This window comes from Notamacropus eugenii, chromosome 1 (genome assembly GCF_028372415.1).
Source record: "Notamacropus eugenii isolate mMacEug1 chromosome 1, mMacEug1.pri_v2, whole genome shotgun sequence".
NCBI classification, from domain to species: Eukaryota; Metazoa; Chordata; class Mammalia; order Diprotodontia; family Macropodidae; genus Notamacropus; species Notamacropus eugenii.
Genome location: NC_092872.1, coordinates 390,266,176 through 390,277,347, shown reverse-complemented (window position 1 = coordinate 390,277,347; position 11,172 = coordinate 390,266,176). Strand labels below are relative to the sequence as shown.

Genomic DNA, 11,172 nt, shown 5'->3' with positions numbered 1-11,172 from the left:
AAGACAATATATGGAAAGCCCATTATCAGCCTTAAGTCACCATATAAATGCCATCTTATTATTATCATCCACTCTTCCTCAAGTTACTAGCCTATCATAGACACAGAGGACCCTCCCTCCCTCTCCTTCCATAGGTCCTTTGGGTGTAGGAGCAAAAACTGAGCTGCAGCCATCCTCCCAGGCTACATGCATTTGTTTGCTTGTGGATTGTGTGCCCCCCCCCCCAAATGCAATCTCTTTATGGGCGTGGGCTGCTTTCAATTTGGGCTCCGGATCCCTAGACACTAGTTCCAAGCTGCACATAGTAGTATACTTAAGAAGGGCTTGTTGGGTGAGGTTCACGGTTTAGGGGAATTGATTTTTGCCTGTTTAGAAAGTCCTCCAGACCCAGAGAAAGGGAGAAATGAGGTTTCTGCTCCCTGGGTCCCAATCCCTGGATCTGGTGGGGTAGGGGTGACAGCGGATAATCAGCCCTGAGCCAAAGGCCCGTCTACCAGTGGGTATCTTGAAAGTTGGCTTCTCTAAGGAAAGTAACCATGGGTGTGGGGTTTGTGGGGGGAGAACCAAGCCAGTTGAACCGGCTGCACAGGGAACTCCTAGGAACTGGGGAGGAGGAGGGAGGAAGGAGAGAGTAAAGACACTCAGGACAGGATTGGGGGGAGGGTGGAGCCCAGGAATAGAGAGAAGAAAGAAGAGAAAATCAGAATGAGGTAAAGAGGGAGGGAAAATGGAATACTAATAGATTGTGAGGGACTTTACTGAGTGTGCCTTTATGTAGGGGACCCCCGCGTGGTAAGGAGGATCAAGGTGACTGTTTTCTGAACTGCAGCCCTGACTTTTTCTCCAAGGAGGAGCTGTTCCCACTTGCTTTTCCCTTGGACACTTCTAGGCCTGTCCCACCAAGAGGAGGAGCTCTGCCCCACCCCACCCCCTTTCCTATTCCTCTTTACCCCATAGAAGAGGTAAGATAACCAGTGGAACCTGTTAGCTAGCTCTATCCTCCCCCCACTACCATTAAAGCATCCTAACAGCAGGGAGTCACGCTGCCTGCCTCCCGAGTCACAGCTGTGCAACCTGCTCAGAGGAGGTAAGCTGAGAGCTGAGTGCTTGGAATGAATTGGGAAGGAAGGGGAATATCTTTGCCCCCTTTTTTCCTGGGCAACCGATCTCCAGATGGAAGGACACCCTGGAAAAGCTTACAATCCTGAGTCCTTCTTTTCCTTCAGTGGAGGTTCATAGGCTTTAGAGCTCAAAGGGATCTGGGAGATCATCTCATTCAACTCCCTTAGTTTTACAGATGAAAAAAGAGAAGCACAGAAAGTGGAAACGGTTTACTTAAAGGTCACAGAGGGTATAAGGAACAGTACTGGGATTTGAACCCAAATCCATTGATTTTTTTTTCTCTAGACACCACAATAGTTCCTCTACATTGTAACACCATCCTCAGTCTGAGCACTGGAATTGGAGGGATGACTCCTATGAAACCCTTTGGAATCAAGCATCTATCATTGGTTTTGAGATAGGTAGGGGAGTTGTCACAAGTTGAAATGAGTTTTAATTATCTCAGGTTTAAACAGGTAGCTTGGTGCAGTGGGAAAACCACTGGATTTGGGTCCAGAAGACCTTGGTTCAAAGCTTGGCTCTGCTTCTTACTACCTGTGTGTCCTTAGACGAGTCACTTAACTTCTTGGAGCCCCATTTTCCCAACTTTATAATGAGAGGCTTGGATACGATGACCCCTAAGGGAACTTTTGGATCTAATATTCTATGAACCTAATTAGAGGTTGCCTTTGGATGTGTTAGTTGCTGCTATCAAGGGTTCTCTTACTTACAAAGATGATTCCTTCTATGAGGTTGGGAATGGGGTAGTCTATTACACAGAGCAGGAGCAAAATTAACTGGTGATGGTGATGAGGAAGGGGGATGAAGATGGTGGAGATGTTAATGGTTACAACCTACTGGATTTTAGATCCCTTCAGAGCAGGGGCAGTGTACCTCTTTCCCTGCACCTAACATAGCAACCTGCTTCTAACAAATACACACTAAATGATTTCTGCATAATAAGTACATGAATGGTTAAAAATTAAACCTTTCCATCTGAGCTGTCTCTGTGCTCCAAGGGTCTACAACTCAGATGGAGATTAAGTTCAGCATAAGCTGTTAAGCAGAAATGACCCTTGCCAGCTAGTGCCTTCATATGTTATTTGGGAGTAAATTGGCACTGTTCATGTGTGATGGGCAGGTTTGGGGAATGGGAAGGAATGATTCCATAGAGGGTACTCTACCCCTTCTCCCAATACACTTAGAACATATCAGGTTCTATTTCCAGTTGTCCTGACCACCTTAGGCAGTACTGACTGGCATGTTGTTAGTTGTTGGTTTGTTGAAAGGAGGAGGTAGTATGAGGTAAAGGGAAAGAAAGCAACTCAATAGATGTAGTAACTTATTCTAAGTCTTTCTGGATTTAGAATGAGGGGGCCTGAAAGGACACAAAGGTAATGAGGATAGCTCTAAGAGGGGACTTCTTCTCCCTGCCATACCAAATCTGTACTGTCCCCAATTCTAATTTAATAGAGAAAAAAAATTGTTATGCAGGGGTCCAAATGACAACTTCAGAATTGCATAATCGAGGATGAATAGTTAGACAGCAATTTGTTTGGGGAAAAAAAACAGGGAAGGGCTGCTAGACTGATTCAAGGTGAATATGTGTCAGTTAAGATATAGCAGTCAGTGGAACTAAAGTGATCTTGGCCTCCATTAAGAGAAACTTAGTGTCCAGGAATAAGGTGAGAATCCCACTGTACCCAGTCCTAGTCAGGTCACAGTTAGAGAGTTTTGTAGTCAATTCTGGACAGTATATTTAAGGCAAGACTAGTTTTCAGATAAGAATGACCAATTTTGAGAGTCAAGTTCATGCCCTATGACATATCATTTGAAGGATCTATGAGTATTTAGCTCAAATGAGAGAAAACTAAGGAGGGGAGACATGATGGCTCTTCTATATGGAAGAGGCTTTGTTTTTATTCCATTGGTCCCCAATGAGCAGAAGAGTTGGTAGAAGTTATAGAAAGAATGGGGGGGAATGTCTAATAATTAAAGTTATCCAAAAATGGAATGGGCTGCATTGGGAGGTAGTGGAACCCTCCTCCTCACTGGGGTCTTCAAAGAAAGGCTTGATGACCAATTGTTGAATATATTAAAGAGGGAATTTTTGTTCAGGTATGAATTTGGCTATATGACTACTGAGGTTCCTTCCAAATTTAAAATCATTCTTCAATGATTCCTGGGGCCACACTAATGAAAAGTATATTTCATTAAGTTATTTCTTTATGTCTGTTACTCAATCCTCAATGACTCCTGCCAAATTCCTTTCTTGGATTTGAATTTGGAAAACACTCAGAAACCACTGTCAACATACCTCCCAGGCCGTCAGTGGCATTGGGGTTTCATAAAGTCAAAGGCAGATTCTAAAGTAAATTGCAGCCTGAAACACCCAATTAGCCCTTTAAACAGTGGGGGAAGGAAAAGAGAGGCCCTGGAGATAGAGAATCAAAACACTGATTGCCACAGGTGGTGATTTCTAAGGTCCAATTCTATGAACCTAGAAATTGCCTTTGCATAGGCAATTGACCGAGCTGTAGAAGAATTATGAGGTAAGTTCTTTTCCTATTTTTATAAGAAATAAAGAGAATAAAGAAATAGAGAGAGAGAGAGAGAGAGAGAGAGAGAGAGAGAGAGAGAGAGAGAGAGAGAGAGAGAGAAAGGAAATATAGAATTATTTTCCGTCTGTCTACCAGTTCACTTTGCCTTACCCAACCTGACTGTGCAGTCCAAACTGGCTGATGGAGATAAGCAACTCCCAGTCTCATTACTCTGGCAAACCTGCTGTTCTGGACACACAGAGATTCTGTTGATTGTAGAATGCCTGAGGATCTCGTCATGCTCATAGAGTTTTGAAGGTCTTGGGAGTTAATGCTTCTCTGCCCTGCTAAGTCACACCACACTCACAAATTCCTGCCTCACTTTCTAGCTATTTCTGCCGACTAGGGTTTGTGATTGTTTCAAATTGCTGTTATTTGGGATCTAGACCTGTGATTTTATAGGTGTGGAACTTCTTCCACTAATGCAAATAGGAAGTTTGGCTATATATGAGTTGTCTGGGTCACTGAGAAACAGTGACTAGCCTGTGATCCCATGGCTAATATATATCAAAGGCATTTCCGATTCCAAAGTCAGCTCTCTAGCCATTATATCACGCTGATTCCTATATCAAAAAGAGTACTAAACTAGGAATCAGAGAGCTCTAATTTCTCATCCTGGCTCCACCACTTACTGTAGTCTTTTAAAAAAATCATCTAACATCTCAACCTCTGTAACATAGGATAATTCTATTGCATTATGCACCTTAGAGGGCTACTCACCAATTTGAAGGGTCTTTGTAAATTATAAATCATTATACAAATATAAGATATTATAGCACAATCTTTGCGTATCTTCCCCCCTCTCTTTTTCTCTCTCTCTGTCCCTCTGTCTCAATCTCTCTAGATCTGTCTTTGTCTCTGTCTGTCTATCTCTGCCTGTCTGTCTCTGTCTCTCCCTCTGTCTCTCCTTCTCTCTCGCTGTGTCCTTGTCTCGCTGTGTCTCTGTCTCTCTCTCTGTCTCTCTGTGTCACTCTCTCTGTCCCTCTTTCTCTATCTCTGTCTCTCTCTGTTTCTCTCTCTCTCTTCGTCTCTCCTCTCCTCCACTTCCTCCACCCCTTTTTTTCACCATATCAGCCTTTTCATAGTAATGGACCTAATCATCATCCATCACACTGTTCCTTTATCGCTGTTATTCAGTTAAACTCAACAAACATTAAAGCACCTAGTCTGTGGAAGGTGGTATGCTCTGTCCTGGGAATACAAAGAAAATGGCCAAACTAGTCCTTTCTATGGGGAGCTTACTTTCTACTGAGGTGACACGACATCTACACATATGAGTAAATGAACGTATATGTGAAATACCAAGTAATTTCAAGGGGGTGGGGTGGGGAGTGAGGGTTATATCGGGGGAAACCTAAGCAAGGGCACTTGCTTACCTAATAGTATTGACTTAGGCTGTGCCCATGCAGGGTAACCAACTGGAAGATACTGTCTTCACAGTTATGTGGCAACTAAATTGACAGTGCCATTTTCTTGTAAGTGGCTAAAATAAAGAAGTGGCTCCAAAAGACAGAGGTCTAGACCAGACGACCTCTCAAAGTCCCCTCCCATTCTGTAATTTCATTATTTTATGATCCTGTCAAACAAGTTGATTCAAATCCATTTGAGTTAGCATCTCTTTTGGGTTCCATGGAAAGAGGTCTAAAGAGCTGAATTCTTTTGGTCATGAGCATTCAGTTGAAGAAGGCTTTTATTTCCATCATCGTCAACACTAGCGTTTATATAGCTCTTTGAGGTTTGCAAAGTACTTTACAAATATTTAATAATCTTAACAACCTTGAGAGATATAGATGCTACTATGATGCCCATTTTACAGATAAGGAAACTGAGGCAGAGTCTGAGTTGCTTTGAGTCATACAACTAGTGTCTCATACTGGATCTGACCTTGAGTGCTCCCAGCTTCTACCAGTCCAGCATTCTATCTACTGTGCCACCTTGCCAGCTCTTTCTTTTGATAATCTTCTATTTTTCTAATTAATTAATTTGTTTTCAGTTTTCTACAAACACTTCCATATATCTTAGATTTTTCCCTTCCTTTTCCCCTTCCTCCCCTCTCCCTCCCCAAGACAGCATGCAGTCTTATATAGGTGCTACATATACATTCTTATTAAATACATTTTCACCTTAGTCATGTTGCATAGAAAAATTAAAATGAATGGGAGAAAACATAAAATAAAACATAGCATAGCATAGCACAACATAACATAAAACATAACATAGCATAGCATAATATAACATGGTCTGCTTCATTCTGCAATCCAATTCCATAGTTCTTTCTCTAGATGTGGAAGACATTTTGCTGCAAGAGTCCATTGGGAACTTTTTAAGTCCTTGCATTGCGGGAAGGGCTAAGTCTACCAGAAAAATTCCTCACACGCTGTGGTTATTGCTGTGTACAAAGTTCTCATAGTTTCACTCCTTTCACTCAGCATCAGTTCATATAAGTCTTTCCAGGCCTCTCTGAAGTCTTACTGTTCATCATTTCTTATAGCATAATAGTATTCCCTTACATTCATATACCACAACTTGTTCAGCCATTCTCCGATTGTTGGACATCCCCTTGATTTCCAGTTCTTGGCCATAATCTTCTATTTTTAACCATGGTTTGAGAGTGATTGTTGCTAGTTGTGATGGCAGATACCTGTAGTCCCTGGTAGATCACTTAAGTTTGGCAGTTCCGAGTTAAATAGGATTAAAGCTTATTTGGGGTATCTGTACTAAAATCTAACACCAATATAGTTAACTCCTAGGAACAAGGGGCACAAGGCTGCCCGAGACGGGAAAACTGGATGGGTTAAAAAGTGGAGCAGGTCCAAGTTCCCATTGCTAATCAGCCCATTAATGACTAACATACTTCCAGCCTGGGTCAGATCAGGAGAATCAATCTAAAGGGGGAAAAAAAAGTATTTATTTACCTGAGGAGGCACAAGATGGTCTCTATGGTCAGATTTGCAAAGGGAGCAAATTATTAATTTCAAATGAGCTAGGAATACAAGCCCAACTAAGAAAGTAGATCCTAGGTCCTACTATTCCATGGGGCATGCATAGCCCTAAAATCCCTCACTTCCCCTCTTTCAGTGAATCATTGTGACTCCTTAAGCCAAAATGACCTTAGAAAACAAACTTTTAGCAAAGCATTCAAAACCCTGCACAAGCTGACTCCAAACTGCCTTCCCAGAAGTGTGAGCTGTCCTTCTTCGTGTTCTTTACTCAAGTGAAACTGGACAGCTTTTTATCTCCTGGTACTTTTCCACTTCTGAGTAACTGCCCATGCCCATCACCAAGAATGCTACTCCCCATCATCTCCATCTATTGAAATCCTATGCCTTCATTCCACAAGAACCAAATCCCATGGCATGTGCTCCACAAAGCCTTTCCTTATCCCCTCCCAACTAGAAATGATTTTCCCCCTGACAAACACTCATTGTACTTTATACCTCTCGTTGATGTGTCCTTGTTTGAATATTTCATTGGCCTATGAGCTCCTTGAGAACAAGAATGTCCTATCTTGGCATTTTCCTGAGTCTAGCAGAGCAGTTTGTTCATGATTAGTACTCAATAAATATTTGTTGGATAAAATTGAACAAGGCCTGCCACAGATGTTTGATGCCATGTGGCAGTTTGTTGTTAAACCTACCTCCCTTGTTTTTCCCATCGCTCTCCAGTCTCAACCCAAGTAAGTAAATCTATTTTTTTGTTTTTTTTAATGCTTCATCTTATCTAGTCACAGATGGGTTCATTCAATAAATAGCTACTTTTTCTGACAAATCTTTTATTAATGTGAGTACCATGTTGAGTCACCCTAGACCTGGGGTATTTTTTATTGGTTTCCCAGGATATACAATTAGCAATGCCTCTCTGCTTCTGAGTATAAATAAAAGGTCAAGGGCCTCCTTTTGGGAGCCTCCAGTTTTCGTTTGTTCCCTTGTTCTATTTTGAGCTCAATCTGACAAATAGCTGAATTTAAATATAAATAGGGAGGGATAATCCTTCCCTTGCTGAGAAATAATCAGAATTATGGGAGGGAAAGGGATTAGCAGGCTAACTGAAAAGGGGGAAAAAATAGCTGGTAAATTCTGGCATCTATATGAGAAAACAAGAAGTACATGTAAGTTGTGGGGGTATGGTGAAAATGTACTAGTCTTCATCTAAAGGTAATGCTATTGACTCATCACACTCATATATGCTTTGAGGGATTTTTCTAGTGAGATCAGATTATAGGATGCTAGATATAGAAGGGACCTCAGAGGCCTTCTGACCCCTATATCTTCATTTTATAGATGAAGAAACTGAGATTCAGAGAAATTAAGCGAGTTTCTCAAGGTGATAAATATATTAATCATCAGAGGTTGTATTTGAAAACAGAATCCTTTTGCATCTAACAGTGAGCATTTGGGGGCCAAATGTTCCTCAGAACAAAAGTGGGACCTGAGCTCCCAGGCCTGACCTCATGAACACCAAATTCTTACCCCTCTTAGAATTGTAAACTGAGTGAGTTTCATCCTAAGAACTCTTCTGCATCTTTCACAAGTTCAGGTCTGAATCTCCTCTATCTTGCACTTTTAAAAGTCAATATTCAGGTGGCCTTTCCTAGTCCCTTCAGTTTGAACTTGTGCCTTCTCATTTACAGTTGATCTGATTGATGCTACAAATCTCATCTCTGCATTCATGCTCCCCACACATCTTCAAGCATTTATTTTGAAAGGTCTCTTTCTGGGCAGGAAAAGTGACATTGACAAAAAACAAATTGCATCTTATTTAGAGACAAACCTTTGCACATCTTTGACAAAAGAAAATCAGTGTGTATGTTTTCCTCACTACCTTCCCTAGCATCTTCTCTCTGAGTGCCTTCCAATTTATCCTGTATATTATCATATACCTACATACTATGTAAGCGTCTTGAGGACAGAATGTTTTTGCTTTTCTGTGTATGCTCAGTGCTTAGTAAAGTGTCTGGCACATAGCAAAGACTTGATAAATGCTTGTTGCCATTTCTGTTTTTCTGGGGTTCCCTCCCACAAATGCTGAGTCGTTTTATAGCCTGAAACAGAATTATAGAATTTGTTGTAGAATGTGCCAAGATCTGCATAATCTTAATCTTGACTCTCTGTCTCTCTCTCTGTCTCTCTGTCTCTGTCTCTCTCTCTGTCTCTGTCTCTCTCTTTGTCTCTCTCTGTCTCTCTCTCTGTCTCTCTGTCTCTCTATCTCTATCTCTATCTATCTATCTATCTATCTCTATATCTGTCTTTCTCTTTCTCTCTCTCTCCACCCCTTCCTGTTTCCCCTTCTCTCCCTTTCCCATTTATTGCTTTTAGATCTCCTCCTATCTTCTGTCTTTCTTCCAGTTAAAATCTCATCTTCCATGGAAAGACTTTCCCAATTTCTCTTAATTAGAAAACCTTCCGTGTTGATTATTTCCAATTTATCCTGTATATAGCATTTTTGTACACGGTTATTCACATTATCTCCCTCATAGGACTGTGAGATCCTTGAGGACAGTAACTGTCTTTTTTCTTTTTTTACCTTCCCTTATATCCCTGGCACTTAGCGCGTTGCCTGTCACAGAGGAAATTTGTCAATTTCTGAACAAACTGCCATCTAGTAATGAAAACAGGCATTGGGGTTTGATCATCTAAGCCACTGTGGTCTCCTAGTCATGGCTTGAGCTAGAAGGCAAGTCAGAGGCCATCTGGCCTAATTGCCTCATTTCTATATGAGGGAACTGACTTCCACTGACATTAAGTGACTTGTCTAAGGTCACACCATTATAAAATGACAAAGCAATGATTCAAACAAGTCCCCTGACTCAAAAGCTAGCATTCTTTCTACTATACTGTTCTATATTTCTCTCCTATACCTTTGTTCTCGCTTCTCTTCCTTTTTTTGTCAAGGAAATATGTCTGGCAGCAGGCCTTGCCATGATAGCTACTCAGTAGGTTGACTTCAGCATTGGGTTATTTTAGAGGTTGTAGTACAACACTGCAGAGAGATGATAACATGCCTATGGTCTCAGACTGACTAACTCTCTTCCCCTTGAAGAACAAAAATATTCATTTAATACAAGTTCATGCCATATCTCCCAGAGCAATGTCATATATCCCTTTGCTATCACAGTACGATATCTACGTGGCCCAAGACCACGTAGACTCATATCCTTCCCATTGTTATCCTTGAGTTTATTTTTCCCTGACAAAAAGACCATAATTTCTGCCAGAGATGAGAGATTACCTCAAAACTTGCCATCATTGTTCTCTCTAAAAGCAAACATTTTAAACCTGGAACCCACAGTTTCCCAAGGGTCCATCGACATTTCATGGTAGATTAGAAAATAAATTTTCACCTTTCAAGTAACCTTTGTAGTCCTATATGTTTTATTTTATGTATTTAAAAATATTATTTGAAAAAGGGGTCCAAAGGTTTCACCAGACTGCCCAAGGAGTCTATAACACAAAAACTTTTAAGATTAGAACCTCTGCCTTAGAGCATGTAGTGAAATTTATATCCATTTCTGCCAAACTTCAGGGAGGTCCTATTCTTTAGTTCCCTCATATGGTTATTTTTCTTCATTTGATCAGTCAGTGTTAAAGAAATATGAAAATCATCACATTAGAACTGTAACCAAAGGTCATCTGCACTCTAAAAATCCCCACTAAAAAAAAATTCTCTTTTGCCTATGGGGGGAGAAAAATCTGACACATTTCTAAAACACAACTGAAGCCTTATTACATGGATGAACAGATTTCTTCTTACTCATTCCAGGATCTCATATCAATACAATCATTTCTGAAACACTGTGGTTAGCCAGCCCTGATAAAAGCAAAGGCAGTAAATACAGCATTGTTAGCAATTTGGGGTGGGCAAAACAGAAAGAGACCTGACACAAACAGCTAGGTTTTATCTGTTTTGAGATCGTACTTGGAAAGAAGATTTAATGTTCGTTAGGAAGGGGCACAGGTTGAAAAAGCAGTACAGAATTGGAGGCACAGCATAGCTAGGACTGTTGTTATTGTGTTCGTCCTTCACTGCCGAAGAAGACCATGTCATCAGAGAAATGATGACATGACTTGCACTGGACTTTGTTATGAGTGAAGCAGGGCTGTGCAAGTCACCAGCCTCACTTTCTTCTCCAGAGTCATCTGGGTCCAGTGACCAGATATTCATCAGGATGACTGGAGATGGCCCAGGATGCAAGGGGAGACCTTGGTCTCTTTAGGCCAAGTCCTATTCAGATACTCACTTAGGGTGAGATATCACCCATACAGTGAACAGGCCTGTTTAAAAAGTAGTCAGGTGGTGGCCCCCTTAATGAGGCAAAGAAAAATAATTACATCAAGCTGGGAGGGAAACAGTAACAATTACTATAGCTAGGGCAGGGTCTGAGGAAATGGGAAGCTTAGCAAAGAAATGGAAGTAGTAAGGGGAAGAGGGGTATGTTGGGACCAGAATAGATTAGAAAGGGCATACATCTCCA

At 41.2% G+C, this 11,172-nt stretch overlaps 1 protein-coding gene across 1 annotated transcript in view; it reads left to right on the top strand.

Moving 5' to 3' along the window:
* Window positions 1-1,038: 1,038 nt before the first annotated feature.
* The window catches only part of ATP10B (ATPase phospholipid transporting 10B (putative)), a 316,520-nt gene continuing 306,386 nt past the window's right edge, over window positions 1,039-11,172 (top strand). Inside the window, exon 1 of the mRNA XM_072630895.1 lies at window positions 1,039-1,087. The gene's annotated coding sequence lies outside the window, so the exon portion shown is untranslated. The remainder of the gene's footprint in view (window positions 1,088-11,172) is intronic.